At 37.8% G+C, this 13,001-nt stretch overlaps 22 non-coding genes across 22 annotated transcripts; 11 read left to right on the top strand and 11 right to left on the bottom strand.

Annotated features, from left to right (window-relative positions):
• Window positions 1-369: 369 nt before the first annotated feature.
• On the bottom strand, window positions 370-442 carry Trnar-ucg (transfer RNA arginine (anticodon UCG)). The gene has a single exon. It is a non-coding gene; the product is annotated as a tRNA-Arg (tRNA).
• A 437-nt stretch (window positions 443-879) lies between these two features.
• Window positions 880-952, top strand: Trnak-cuu (transfer RNA lysine (anticodon CUU)). Its single transcript has one exon. It is a non-coding gene; the product is annotated as a tRNA-Lys (tRNA).
• A 525-nt stretch (window positions 953-1,477) lies between these two features.
• Window positions 1,478-1,550, bottom strand: Trnar-ucg (transfer RNA arginine (anticodon UCG)). The gene has a single exon. It is a non-coding gene; the product is annotated as a tRNA-Arg (tRNA).
• Window positions 1,551-1,987: 437 nt separating this feature from the next.
• Trnak-cuu (transfer RNA lysine (anticodon CUU)) lies at window positions 1,988-2,060 on the top strand. The gene has a single exon. It is a non-coding gene; the product is annotated as a tRNA-Lys (tRNA).
• Window positions 2,061-2,585: 525 nt separating this feature from the next.
• Trnar-ucg (transfer RNA arginine (anticodon UCG)) lies at window positions 2,586-2,658 on the bottom strand. The gene has a single exon. It is a non-coding gene; the product is annotated as a tRNA-Arg (tRNA).
• A 437-nt stretch (window positions 2,659-3,095) lies between these two features.
• On the top strand, window positions 3,096-3,168 carry Trnak-cuu (transfer RNA lysine (anticodon CUU)). Its single transcript has one exon. It is a non-coding gene; the product is annotated as a tRNA-Lys (tRNA).
• Window positions 3,169-3,694: 526 nt separating this feature from the next.
• Window positions 3,695-3,767, bottom strand: Trnar-ucg (transfer RNA arginine (anticodon UCG)). Its single transcript has one exon. It is a non-coding gene; the product is annotated as a tRNA-Arg (tRNA).
• Window positions 3,768-4,204: 437 nt separating this feature from the next.
• On the top strand, window positions 4,205-4,277 carry Trnak-cuu (transfer RNA lysine (anticodon CUU)). The gene has a single exon. It is a non-coding gene; the product is annotated as a tRNA-Lys (tRNA).
• A 526-nt stretch (window positions 4,278-4,803) lies between these two features.
• Window positions 4,804-4,876, bottom strand: Trnar-ucg (transfer RNA arginine (anticodon UCG)). Its single transcript has one exon. It is a non-coding gene; the product is annotated as a tRNA-Arg (tRNA).
• Window positions 4,877-5,313: 437 nt separating this feature from the next.
• Trnak-cuu (transfer RNA lysine (anticodon CUU)) lies at window positions 5,314-5,386 on the top strand. The gene has a single exon. It is a non-coding gene; the product is annotated as a tRNA-Lys (tRNA).
• A 525-nt stretch (window positions 5,387-5,911) lies between these two features.
• Trnar-ucg (transfer RNA arginine (anticodon UCG)) lies at window positions 5,912-5,984 on the bottom strand. Its single transcript has one exon. It is a non-coding gene; the product is annotated as a tRNA-Arg (tRNA).
• Window positions 5,985-6,421: 437 nt separating this feature from the next.
• On the top strand, window positions 6,422-6,494 carry Trnak-cuu (transfer RNA lysine (anticodon CUU)). The gene has a single exon. It is a non-coding gene; the product is annotated as a tRNA-Lys (tRNA).
• A 525-nt stretch (window positions 6,495-7,019) lies between these two features.
• Window positions 7,020-7,092, bottom strand: Trnar-ucg (transfer RNA arginine (anticodon UCG)). The gene has a single exon. It is a non-coding gene; the product is annotated as a tRNA-Arg (tRNA).
• Window positions 7,093-7,529: 437 nt separating this feature from the next.
• On the top strand, window positions 7,530-7,602 carry Trnak-cuu (transfer RNA lysine (anticodon CUU)). The gene has a single exon. It is a non-coding gene; the product is annotated as a tRNA-Lys (tRNA).
• Window positions 7,603-8,127: 525 nt separating this feature from the next.
• Window positions 8,128-8,200, bottom strand: Trnar-ucg (transfer RNA arginine (anticodon UCG)). Its single transcript has one exon. It is a non-coding gene; the product is annotated as a tRNA-Arg (tRNA).
• A 437-nt stretch (window positions 8,201-8,637) lies between these two features.
• On the top strand, window positions 8,638-8,710 carry Trnak-cuu (transfer RNA lysine (anticodon CUU)). The gene has a single exon. It is a non-coding gene; the product is annotated as a tRNA-Lys (tRNA).
• A 525-nt stretch (window positions 8,711-9,235) lies between these two features.
• Window positions 9,236-9,308, bottom strand: Trnar-ucg (transfer RNA arginine (anticodon UCG)). The gene has a single exon. It is a non-coding gene; the product is annotated as a tRNA-Arg (tRNA).
• A 437-nt stretch (window positions 9,309-9,745) lies between these two features.
• On the top strand, window positions 9,746-9,818 carry Trnak-cuu (transfer RNA lysine (anticodon CUU)). The gene has a single exon. It is a non-coding gene; the product is annotated as a tRNA-Lys (tRNA).
• Window positions 9,819-10,343: 525 nt separating this feature from the next.
• Window positions 10,344-10,416, bottom strand: Trnar-ucg (transfer RNA arginine (anticodon UCG)). The gene has a single exon. It is a non-coding gene; the product is annotated as a tRNA-Arg (tRNA).
• A 437-nt stretch (window positions 10,417-10,853) lies between these two features.
• Trnak-cuu (transfer RNA lysine (anticodon CUU)) lies at window positions 10,854-10,926 on the top strand. The gene has a single exon. It is a non-coding gene; the product is annotated as a tRNA-Lys (tRNA).
• Window positions 10,927-11,450: 524 nt separating this feature from the next.
• On the bottom strand, window positions 11,451-11,523 carry Trnar-ucg (transfer RNA arginine (anticodon UCG)). Its single transcript has one exon. It is a non-coding gene; the product is annotated as a tRNA-Arg (tRNA).
• A 437-nt stretch (window positions 11,524-11,960) lies between these two features.
• On the top strand, window positions 11,961-12,033 carry Trnak-cuu (transfer RNA lysine (anticodon CUU)). Its single transcript has one exon. It is a non-coding gene; the product is annotated as a tRNA-Lys (tRNA).
• The last annotated feature ends 968 nt before the right edge of the window (window positions 12,034-13,001 follow it).

Raw genomic sequence — 13,001 nt, 5'->3', positions numbered from 1 at the left:
TTTACTTGATCGCAGCCGTACCCGTGAATTTCGTGCAAAAAAGTGTCTTTTGCAAAATCAAAACACGAAATCGGACTCTGCATGCCGATTCCATTGAAGATCTGTTTCAAGATCGCGCATTCAATTTACGCCTTATATTTCTACATCGAAACGAGTGTGGTTGATCTGATCAGATATACAAAAGATGTAAATATATATAGTGACTGCATTTTATTTCTCATTTCAGGAAGAAGAAAAAAGTATTTGCAAAGATATCTTATATTTGTTGATCGAAAACTTGTGCTGACTTTGACATTGCCGTGTGAATACGGATCGCTATTTAGAAATCGCCTGCCGAAATTCCTCGGTCATGCTACTGCAAAAAGTCTTCGACCACGACGAGACTCGAACTCGCAATCTTCTGATTCGAAGTCAGACGCCTTATCCATTAGGCCACGCGGTCTTAGCAATACATTCGGGCAAAATAGAACTTAAACATCGCAAATCTGGATAGTGGCATTTTGCCTTCTCTCTGAATAATCTGCTCTTGACGTAATCAAAAATGGTCAAGAAACACAATACAAAATGTGCTAGCCTTATGAATCGAATTCGAACGTATATCGTATATATATGCTTTATAATACATTTACATTATTACTGGGCTCGATATTAACAATGAAACATTTCTGAGATTTTGGCGCCAACATTGTTTTCACACTAAAGGTGACAGAATTTGTGGCTTTTCAATATAAAATCAATGGAACTGATAAAATAGTTTTGCATTTGTTCTTTAGATGTAACAAATAGCCATGGGCAAACAGGTTGACGCAAAAATAACTATCGCACTAATTAACCGCTTCTTACAAACGACACCCATTTCTTTACAATTGGTATACATCTGCCCGGCTAGCTCAGTCGGTAGAGCACGAGACTCTTAATCTCGGGGTCGTGGGTTCGAGCCCCACGTTGGGCGGTTAATTTTTATTGTATCGTTTGACAATTTGTAGAAGACGGAAAAATACACGATAACTGCAATCTAGTGAGTTTTATATTTGCCACCTAATGTTTATTAGACATAAATCGATTTCATAAACGGTGGTCTATAAAAGTGCACGAGATCCTGCTTTCATTTTACTTGATCGCAGCCGTACCCGTGAATTTCGTGCAAAAAGTGTCTTTTGCAAAATCAAAACACGAAATCGGACTCTGCATGCCGATTCCATTGAAGATCTGTTTCAAGATCGCGCATTCAATTTACGCCTTATATTTCTACATCGAAACGAGTGTGGTTGATCTGATCAGATATACAAAAGATGTAAATATATATAGTGACTGCATTTTATTTCTCATTTCAGGAAGAAGAAAAAAGTATTTGCAAAGATATCTTATATTTGTTGATCGAAAACTTGTGCTGACTTTGACATTGCCGTGTGAATACGGATCGCTATTTAGAAATCGCCTGCCGAAATTCCTCGGTCATGCTACTGCAAAAAGTCTTCGACCACGACGAGACTCGAACTCGCAATCTTCTGATTCGAAGTCAGACGCCTTATCCATTAGGCCACGCGGTCTTAGCAATACATTCGGGCAAAATAGAACTTAAACATCGCAAATCTGGATAGTGGCATTTTGCCTTCTCTCTGAATAATCTGCTCTTGACGTAATCAAAAATGGTCAAGAAACACAATACAAAATGTGCTAGCCTTATGAATCGAATTCGAACGTATATCGTATATATATGCTTTATAATACATTTACATTATTACTGGGCTCGATATTAACAATGAAACATTTCTGAGATTTTGGCGCCAACATTGTTTTCACACTAAAGGTGACAGAATTTGTAGCTTTTCAATATAAAATCAATGGAACTGATAAAATAGTTTTGCATTTGTTCTTTAGATGTAACAAATAGCCATGGGCAAACAGGTTGACGCAAAAATAACTATCGCACTAATTAACCGCTTCTTACAAACGACACCCATTTCTTTACAATTGGTATACATCTGCCCGGCTAGCTCAGTCGGTAGAGCACGAGACTCTTAATCTCGGGGTCGTGGGTTCGAGCCCCACGTTGGGCGGTTAATTTTTATTGTATCGTTTGACAATTTGTAGAAGACGGAAAAATACACGATAACTGCAATCTAGTGAGTTTTATATTTGCCACCTAATGTTTATTAGACATAAATCGATTTCATAAACGGTGGTCTATAAAAGTGCACGAGATCCTGCTTTCATTTTACTTGATCGCAGCCGTACCCGTGAATTTCGTGCAAAAAGTGTCTTTTGCAAAATCAAAACACGAAATCGGACTCTGCATGCCGATTCCATTGAAGATCTGTTTCAAGATCGCGCATTCAATTTACGCCTTATATTTCTACATCGAAACGAGTGTGGTTGATCTGATCAGATATACAAAAGATGTAAATATATATAGTGACTGCATTTTATTTCTCATTTCAGGAAGAAGAAAAAAGTATTTGCAAAGATATCTTATATTTGTTGATCGAAAACTTGTGCTGACTTTGACATTGCCGTGTGAATACGGATCGCTATTTAGAAATCGCCTGCCGAAATTCCTCGGTCATGCTACTGCAAAAAGTCTTCGACCACGACGAGACTCGAACTCGCAATCTTCTGATTCGAAGTCAGACGCCTTATCCATTAGGCCACGCGGTCTTAGCAATACATTCGGGCAAAATAGAACTTAAACATCGCAAATCTGGATAGTGGCATTTTGCCTTCTCTCTGAATAATCTGCTCTTGACGTAATCAAAAATGGTCAAGAAACACAATACAAAATGTGCTAGCCTTATGAATCGAATTCGAACGTATATCGTATATATATGCTTTATAATACATTTACATTATTACTGGGCTCGATATTAACAATGAAACATTTCTGAGATTTTGGCGCCAACATTGTTTTCACACTAAAGGTGACAGAATTTGTGGCTTTTCAATATAAAATCAATGGAACTGATAAAATAGTTTTGCATTTGTTCTTTAGATGTAACAAATAGCCATGGGCAAACAGGTTGACGCAAAAATAACTATCGCACTAATTAACCGCTTCTTACAAACGACACCCATTTCTTTACAATTGGTATACATCTGCCCGGCTAGCTCAGTCGGTAGAGCACGAGACTCTTAATCTCGGGGTCGTGGGTTCGAGCCCCACGTTGGGCGGTTAATTTTTATTGTATCGTTTGACAATTTGTAGAAGACGGAAAAATACACGATAACTGCAATCTAGTGAGTTTTATATTTGCCACCTAATGTTTATTAGACATAAATCGATTTCATAAACGGTGGTCTATAAAAGTGCACGAGATCCTGCTTTCATTTTACTTGATCGCAGCCGTACCCGTGAATTTCGTGCAAAAAAGTGTCTTTTGCAAAATCAAAACACGAAATCGGACTCTGCATGCCGATTCCATTGAAGATCTGTTTCAAGATCGCGCATTCAATTTACGCCTTATATTTCTACATCGAAACGAGTGTGGTTGATCTGATCAGATATACAAAAGATGTAAATATATATAGTGACTGCATTTTATTTCTCATTTCAGGAAGAAGAAAAAAGTATTTGCAAAGATATCTTATATTTGTTGATCGAAAACTTGTGCTGACTTTGACATTGCCGTGTGAATACGGATCGCTATTTAGAAATCGCCTGCCGAAATTCCTCGGTCATGCTACTGCAAAAAGTCTTCGACCACGACGAGACTCGAACTCGCAATCTTCTGATTCGAAGTCAGACGCCTTATCCATTAGGCCACGCGGTCTTAGCAATACATTCGGGCAAAATAGAACTTAAACATCGCAAATCTGGATAGTGGCATTTTGCCTTCTCTCTGAATAATCTGCTCTTGACGTAATCAAAAATGGTCAAGAAACACAATACAAAATGTGCTAGCCTTATGAATCGAATTCGAACGTATATCGTATATATATGCTTTATAATACATTTACATTATTACTGGGCTCGATATTAACAATGAAACATTTCTGAGATTTTGGCGCCAACATTGTTTTCACACTAAAGGTGACAGAATTTGTGGCTTTTCAATATAAAATCAATGGAACTGATAAAATAGTTTTGCATTTGTTCTTTAGATGTAACAAATAGCCATGGGCAAACAGGTTGACGCAAAAATAACTATCGCACTAATTAACCGCTTCTTACAAACGACACCCATTTCTTTACAATTGGTATACATCTGCCCGGCTAGCTCAGTCGGTAGAGCACGAGACTCTTAATCTCGGGGTCGTGGGTTCGAGCCCCACGTTGGGCGGTTAATTTTTATTGTATCGTTTGACAATTTGTAGAAGACGGAAAAATACACGATAACTGCAATCTAGTGAGTTTTATATTTGCCACCTAATGTTTATTAGACATAAATCGATTTCATAAACGGTGGTCTATAAAAGTGCACGAGATCCTGCTTTCATTTTACTTGATCGCAGCCGTACCCGTGAATTTCGTGCAAAAAAGTGTCTTTTGCAAAATCAAAACACGAAATCGGACTCTGCATGCCGATTCCATTGAAGATCTGTTTCAAGATCGCGCATTCAATTTACGCCTTATATTTCTACATCGAAACGAGTGTGGTTGATCTGATCAGATATACAAAAGATGTAAATATATATAGTGACTGCATTTTATTTCTCATTTCAGGAAGAAGAAAAAAGTATTTGCAAAGATATCTTATATTTGTTGATCGAAAACTTGTGCTGACTTTGACATTGCCGTGTGAATACGGATCGCTATTTAGAAATCGCCTGCCGAAATTCCTCGGTCATGCTACTGCAAAAAGTCTTCGACCACGACGAGACTCGAACTCGCAATCTTCTGATTCGAAGTCAGACGCCTTATCCATTAGGCCACGCGGTCTTAGCAATACATTCGGGCAAAATAGAACTTAAACATCGCAAATCTGGATAGTGGCATTTTGCCTTCTCTCTGAATAATCTGCTCTTGACGTAATCAAAAATGGTCAAGAAACACAATACAAAATGTGCTAGCCTTATGAATCGAATTCGAACGTATATCGTATATATATGCTTTATAATACATTTACATTATTACTGGGCTCGATATTAACAATGAAACATTTCTGAGATTTTGGCGCCAACATTGTTTTCACACTAAAGGTGACAGAATTTGTGGCTTTTCAATATAAAATCAATGGAACTGATAAAATAGTTTTGCATTTGTTCTTTAGATGTAACAAATAGCCATGGGCAAACAGGTTGACGCAAAAATAACTATCGCACTAATTAACCGCTTCTTACAAACGACACCCATTTCTTTACAATTGGTATACATCTGCCCGGCTAGCTCAGTCGGTAGAGCACGAGACTCTTAATCTCGGGGTCGTGGGTTCGAGCCCCACGTTGGGCGGTTAATTTTTATTGTATCGTTTGACAATTTGTAGAAGACGGAAAAATACACGATAACTGCAATCTAGTGAGTTTTATATTTGCCACCTAATGTTTATTAGACATAAATCGATTTCATAAACGGTGGTCTATAAAAGTGCACGAGATCCTGCTTTCATTTTACTTGATCGCAGCCGTACCCGTGAATTTCGTGCAAAAAGTGTCTTTTGCAAAATCAAAACACGAAATCGGACTCTGCATGCCGATTCCATTGAAGATCTGTTTCAAGATCGCGCATTCAATTTACGCCTTATATTTCTACATCGAAACGAGTGTGGTTGATCTGATCAGATATACAAAAGATGTAAATATATATAGTGACTGCATTTTATTTCTCATTTCAGGAAGAAGAAAAAAGTATTTGCAAAGATATCTTATATTTGTTGATCGAAAACTTGTGCTGACTTTGACATTGCCGTGTGAATACGGATCGCTATTTAGAAATCGCCTGCCGAAATTCCTCGGTCATGCTACTGCAAAAAGTCTTCGACCACGACGAGACTCGAACTCGCAATCTTCTGATTCGAAGTCAGACGCCTTATCCATTAGGCCACGCGGTCTTAGCAATACATTCGGGCAAAATAGAACTTAAACATCGCAAATCTGGATAGTGGCATTTTGCCTTCTCTCTGAATAATCTGCTCTTGACGTAATCAAAAATGGTCAAGAAACACAATACAAAATGTGCTAGCCTTATGAATCGAATTCGAACGTATATCGTATATATATGCTTTATAATACATTTACATTATTACTGGGCTCGATATTAACAATGAAACATTTCTGAGATTTTGGCGCCAACATTGTTTTCACACTAAAGGTGACAGAATTTGTGGCTTTTCAATATAAAATCAATGGAACTGATAAAATAGTTTTGCATTTGTTCTTTAGATGTAACAAATAGCCATGGGCAAACAGGTTGACGCAAAAATAACTATCGCACTAATTAACCGCTTCTTACAAACGACACCCATTTCTTTACAATTGGTATACATCTGCCCGGCTAGCTCAGTCGGTAGAGCACGAGACTCTTAATCTCGGGGTCGTGGGTTCGAGCCCCACGTTGGGCGGTTAATTTTTATTGTATCGTTTGACAATTTGTAGAAGACGGAAAAATACACGATAACTGCAATCTAGTGAGTTTTATATTTGCCACCTAATGTTTATTAGACATAAATCGATTTCATAAACGGTGGTCTATAAAAGTGCACGAGATCCTGCTTTCATTTTACTTGATCGCAGCCGTACCCGTGAATTTCGTGCAAAAAGTGTCTTTTGCAAAATCAAAACACGAAATCGGACTCTGCATGCCGATTCCATTGAAGATCTGTTTCAAGATCGCGCATTCAATTTACGCCTTATATTTCTACATCGAAACGAGTGTGGTTGATCTGATCAGATATACAAAAGATGTAAATATATATAGTGACTGCATTTTATTTCTCATTTCAGGAAGAAGAAAAAAGTATTTGCAAAGATATCTTATATTTGTTGATCGAAAACTTGTGCTGACTTTGACATTGCCGTGTGAATACGGATCGCTATTTAGAAATCGCCTGCCGAAATTCCTCGGTCATGCTACTGCAAAAAGTCTTCGACCACGACGAGACTCGAACTCGCAATCTTCTGATTCGAAGTCAGACGCCTTATCCATTAGGCCACGCGGTCTTAGCAATACATTCGGGCAAAATAGAACTTAAACATCGCAAATCTGGATAGTGGCATTTTGCCTTCTCTCTGAATAATCTGCTCTTGACGTAATCAAAAATGGTCAAGAAACACAATACAAAATGTGCTAGCCTTATGAATCGAATTCGAACGTATATCGTATATATATGCTTTATAATACATTTACATTATTACTGGGCTCGATATTAACAATGAAACATTTCTGAGATTTTGGCGCCAACATTGTTTTCACACTAAAGGTGACAGAATTTGTGGCTTTTCAATATAAAATCAATGGAACTGATAAAATAGTTTTGCATTTGTTCTTTAGATGTAACAAATAGCCATGGGCAAACAGGTTGACGCAAAAATAACTATCGCACTAATTAACCGCTTCTTACAAACGACACCCATTTCTTTACAATTGGTATACATCTGCCCGGCTAGCTCAGTCGGTAGAGCACGAGACTCTTAATCTCGGGGTCGTGGGTTCGAGCCCCACGTTGGGCGGTTAATTTTTATTGTATCGTTTGACAATTTGTAGAAGACGGAAAAATACACGATAACTGCAATCTAGTGAGTTTTATATTTGCCACCTAATGTTTATTAGACATAAATCGATTTCATAAACGGTGGTCTATAAAAGTGCACGAGATCCTGCTTTCATTTTACTTGATCGCAGCCGTACCCGTGAATTTCGTGCAAAAAGTGTCTTTTGCAAAATCAAAACACGAAATCGGACTCTGCATGCCGATTCCATTGAAGATCTGTTTCAAGATCGCGCATTCAATTTACGCCTTATATTTCTACATCGAAACGAGTGTGGTTGATCTGATCAGATATACAAAAGATGTAAATATATATAGTGACTGCATTTTATTTCTCATTTCAGGAAGAAGAAAAAAGTATTTGCAAAGATATCTTATATTTGTTGATCGAAAACTTGTGCTGACTTTGACATTGCCGTGTGAATACGGATCGCTATTTAGAAATCGCCTGCCGAAATTCCTCGGTCATGCTACTGCAAAAAGTCTTCGACCACGACGAGACTCGAACTCGCAATCTTCTGATTCGAAGTCAGACGCCTTATCCATTAGGCCACGCGGTCTTAGCAATACATTCGGGCAAAATAGAACTTAAACATCGCAAATCTGGATAGTGGCATTTTGCCTTCTCTCTGAATAATCTGCTCTTGACGTAATCAAAAATGGTCAAGAAACACAATACAAAATGTGCTAGCCTTATGAATCGAATTCGAACGTATATCGTATATATATGCTTTATAATACATTTACATTATTACTGGGCTCGATATTAACAATGAAACATTTCTGAGATTTTGGCGCCAACATTGTTTTCACACTAAAGGTGACAGAATTTGTGGCTTTTCAATATAAAATCAATGGAACTGATAAAATAGTTTTGCATTTGTTCTTTAGATGTAACAAATAGCCATGGGCAAACAGGTTGACGCAAAAATAACTATCGCACTAATTAACCGCTTCTTACAAACGACACCCATTTCTTTACAATTGGTATACATCTGCCCGGCTAGCTCAGTCGGTAGAGCACGAGACTCTTAATCTCGGGGTCGTGGGTTCGAGCCCCACGTTGGGCGGTTAATTTTTATTGTATCGTTTGACAATTTGTAGAAGACGGAAAAATACACGATAACTGCAATCTAGTGAGTTTTATATTTGCCACCTAATGTTTATTAGACATAAATCGATTTCATAAACGGTGGTCTATAAAAGTGCACGAGATCCTGCTTTCATTTTACTTGATCGCAGCCGTACCCGTGAATTTCGTGCAAAAAGTGTCTTTTGCAAAATCAAAACACGAAATCGGACTCTGCATGCCGATTCCATTGAAGATCTGTTTCAAGATCGCGCATTCAATTTACGCCTTATATTTCTACATCGAAACGAGTGTGGTTGATCTGATCAGATATACAAAAGATGTAAATATATATAGTGACTGCATTTTATTTCTCATTTCAGGAAGAAGAAAAAAGTATTTGCAAAGATATCTTATATTTGTTGATCGAAAACTTGTGCTGACTTTGACATTGCCGTGTGAATACGGATCGCTATTTAGAAATCGCCTGCCGAAATTCCTCGGTCATGCTACTGCAAAAAGTCTTCGACCACGACGAGACTCGAACTCGCAATCTTCTGATTCGAAGTCAGACGCCTTATCCATTAGGCCACGCGGTCTTAGCAATACATTCGGGCAAAATAGAACTTAAACATCGCAAATCTGGATAGTGGCATTTTGCCTTCTCTCTGAATAATCTGCTCTTGACGTAATCAAAAATGGTCAAGAAACACAATACAAAATGTGCTAGCCTTATGAATCGAATTCGAACGTATATCGTATATATATGCTTTATAATACATTTACATTATTACTGGGCTCGATATTAACAATGAAACATTTCTGAGATTTTGGCGCCAACATTGTTTTCACACTAAAGGTGACAGAATTTGTGGCTTTTCAATATAAAATCAATGGAACTGATAAAATAGTTTTGCATTTGTTCTTTAGATGTAACAAATAGCCATGGGCAAACAGGTTGACGCAAAAATAACTATCGCACTAATTAACCGCTTCTTACAAACGACACCCATTTCTTTACAATTGGTATACATCTGCCCGGCTAGCTCAGTCGGTAGAGCACGAGACTCTTAATCTCGGGGTCGTGGGTTCGAGCCCCACGTTGGGCGGTTAATTTTTATTGTATCGTTTGACAATTTGTAGAAGACGGAAAAATACACGATAACTGCAATCTAGTGAGTTTTATATTTGCCACCTAATGTTTATTAGACATAAATCGATTTCATAAACGGTGGTCTATAAAAGTGCACGAGATCCTGCTTTCATTTTACTTGATCGCAGCCGTACCCGTGAATTTCGTGCAAAAAGTGTCTTTTGCAAAATCAAAACACGAAATCGGACTCTGCATGCCGATTCCATTGAAGATCTGTTTCAAGATCGCGCATTCAATTTACGCCTTATATTTCTACATCGAAACGAGTGTGGTTGATCTGATCAGATATACAAAAGATGTAAATATATATAGTGACTGCATTTTATTTCTCATTTCAGGAAGAAGAAAAAAGTATTTGCAAAGATATCTTATATTTGTTGATCGAAAACTTGTGCTGACTTTGACATTGCCGTGTGAATACGGATCGCTATTTAGAAATCGCCTGCCGAAATTCCTCGGTCATGCTACTGCAAAAAGTCTTCGACCACGACGAGACTCGAACTCGCAATCTTCTGATTCGAAGTCAGACGCCTTATCCATTAGGCCACGCGGTCTTAGCAATACATTCGGGCAAAATAGAACTTAAACATCGCAAATCTGGATAGTGGCATTTTGCCTTCTCTCTGAATAATCTGCTCTTGACGTAATCAAAAATGGTCAAGAAACACAATACAAAATGTGCTAGCCTTATGAATCGAATTCGAACGTATATCGTATATATATGCTTTATAATACATTTACATTATTACTGGGCTCGATATTAACAATGAAACATTTCTGAGATTTTGGCGCCAACATTGTTTTCACACTAAAGGTGACAGAATTTGTGGCTTTTCAATATAAAATCAATGGAACTGATAAAATAGTTTTGCATTTGTTCTTTAGATGTAACAAATAGCCATGGGCAAACAGGTTGACGCAAAAATAACTATCGCACTAATTAACCGCTTCTTACAAACGACACCCATTTCTTTACAATTGGTATACATCTGCCCGGCTAGCTCAGTCGGTAGAGCACGAGACTCTTAATCTCGGGGTCGTGGGTTCGAGCCCCACGTTGGGCGGTTAATTTTTATTGTATCGTTTGACAATTTGTAGAAGACGGAAAAATACACGATAACTGCAATCTAGTGAGTTTTATATTTGCCACCTAATGTTTATTAGACATAAATCGATTTCATAAACGGTGGTCTATAAAAGTGCACGAGATCCTGCTTTCATTTTACTTGATCGCAGCCGTACCCGTGAATTTCGTGCAAAAAGTGTCTTTTGCAAAATCAAAACACGAAATCGGACTCTGCATGCCGATTCCATTGAAGATCTGTTTCAAGATCGCGCATTCAATTTACGCCTTATATTTCTACATCGAAACGAGTGTGGTTGATCTGATCAGATATACAAAAGATGTAAATATATATAGTGACTGCATTTTATTTCTCATTTCAGGAAGAAGAAAAAGTATTTGCAAAGATATCTTATATTTGTTGATCGAAAACTTGTGCTGACTTTGACATTGCCGTGTGAATACGGATCGCTATTTAGAAATCGCCTGCCGAAATTCCTCGGTCATGCTACTGCAAAAAGTCTTCGACCACGACGAGACTCGAACTCGCAATCTTCTGATTCGAAGTCAGACGCCTTATCCATTAGGCCACGCGGTCTTAGCAATACATTCGGGCAAAATAGAACTTAAACATCGCAAATCTGGATAGTGGCATTTTGCCTTCTCTCTGAATAATCTGCTCTTGACGTAATCAAAAATGGTCAAGAAACACAATACAAAATGTGCTAGCCTTATGAATCGAATTCGAACGTATATCGTATATATATGCTTTATAATACATTTACATTATTACTGGGCTCGATATTAACAATGAAACATTTCTGAGATTTTGGCGCCAACATTGTTTTCACACTAAAGGTGACAGAATTTGTGGCTTTTCAATATAAAATCAATGGAACTGATAAAATAGTTTTGCATTTGTTCTTTAGATGTAACAAATAGCCATGGGCAAACAGGTTGACGCAAAAATAACTATCGCACTAATTAACCGCTTCTTACAAACGACACCCATTTCTTTACAATTGGTATACATCTGCCCGGCTAGCTCAGTCGGTAGAGCACGAGACTCTTAATCTCGGGGTCGTGGGTTCGAGCCCCACGTTGGGCGGTTAATTTTTATTGTATCGTTTGACAATTTGTAGAAGACGGAAAAATACACGATAACTGCAATCTAGTGAGTTTTATATTTGCCACTAATGTTTATTAGACATAAATCGATTTCATAAACGGTGGTCTATAAAAGTGCACGAGATCCTGCTTTCATTTTACTTGATCGCAGCCGTACCCGTGAATTTCGTGCAAAAAGTGTCTTTTGCAAAATCAAAACACGAAATCGGACTCTGCATGCCGATTCCATTGAAGATCTGTTTCAAGATCGCGCATTCAATTTACGCCTTATATTTCTACATCGAAACGAGTGTGGTTGATCTGATCAGATATACAAAAGATGTAAATATATATAGTGACTGCATTTTATTTCTCATTTCAGGAAGAAGAAAAAAGTATTTGCAAAGATATCTTATATTTGTTGATCGAAAACTTGTGCTGACTTTGACATTGCCGTGTGAATACGGATCGCTATTTAGAAATCGCCTGCCGAAATTCCTCGGTCATGCTACTGCAAAAAGTCTTCGACCCACGACGAGACTCGAACTCGCAATCTTCTGATTCGAAGTCAGACGCCTTATCCATTAGGCCACGCGGTCTTAGCAATACATTCGGGCAAAATAGAACTTAAACATCGCAAATCTGGATAGTGGCATTTTGCTTCTCTCTGAATAATCTGCTCTTGACGTAATCAAAAATGGTCAAGAAACACAATACAAAATGTGCTAGCCTTATGAATCGAATTCGAACGTATATCGTATATATATGCTTTATAATACATTTACATTATTACTGGGCTCGATATTAACAATGAAACATTTCTGAGATTTTGGCGCCAACATTGTTTTCACACTAAAGGTGACAGAATTTGTGGCTTTTCAATATAAAATCAATGGAACTGATAAAATAGTTTTGCATTGTTCTTTAGATGTAACAAATAGCCATGGGCAAACAGGTTGACGCAAAAAT

This window comes from Mytilus trossulus, chromosome 3, assembly GCF_036588685.1.
Source record: "Mytilus trossulus isolate FHL-02 chromosome 3, PNRI_Mtr1.1.1.hap1, whole genome shotgun sequence".
NCBI classification, from domain to species: Eukaryota; Metazoa; Mollusca; class Bivalvia; order Mytilida; family Mytilidae; genus Mytilus; species Mytilus trossulus.
Note: the sequence above shows the minus strand (reverse complement) of the source record. Positions and strands in the feature narration are given on the sequence as shown.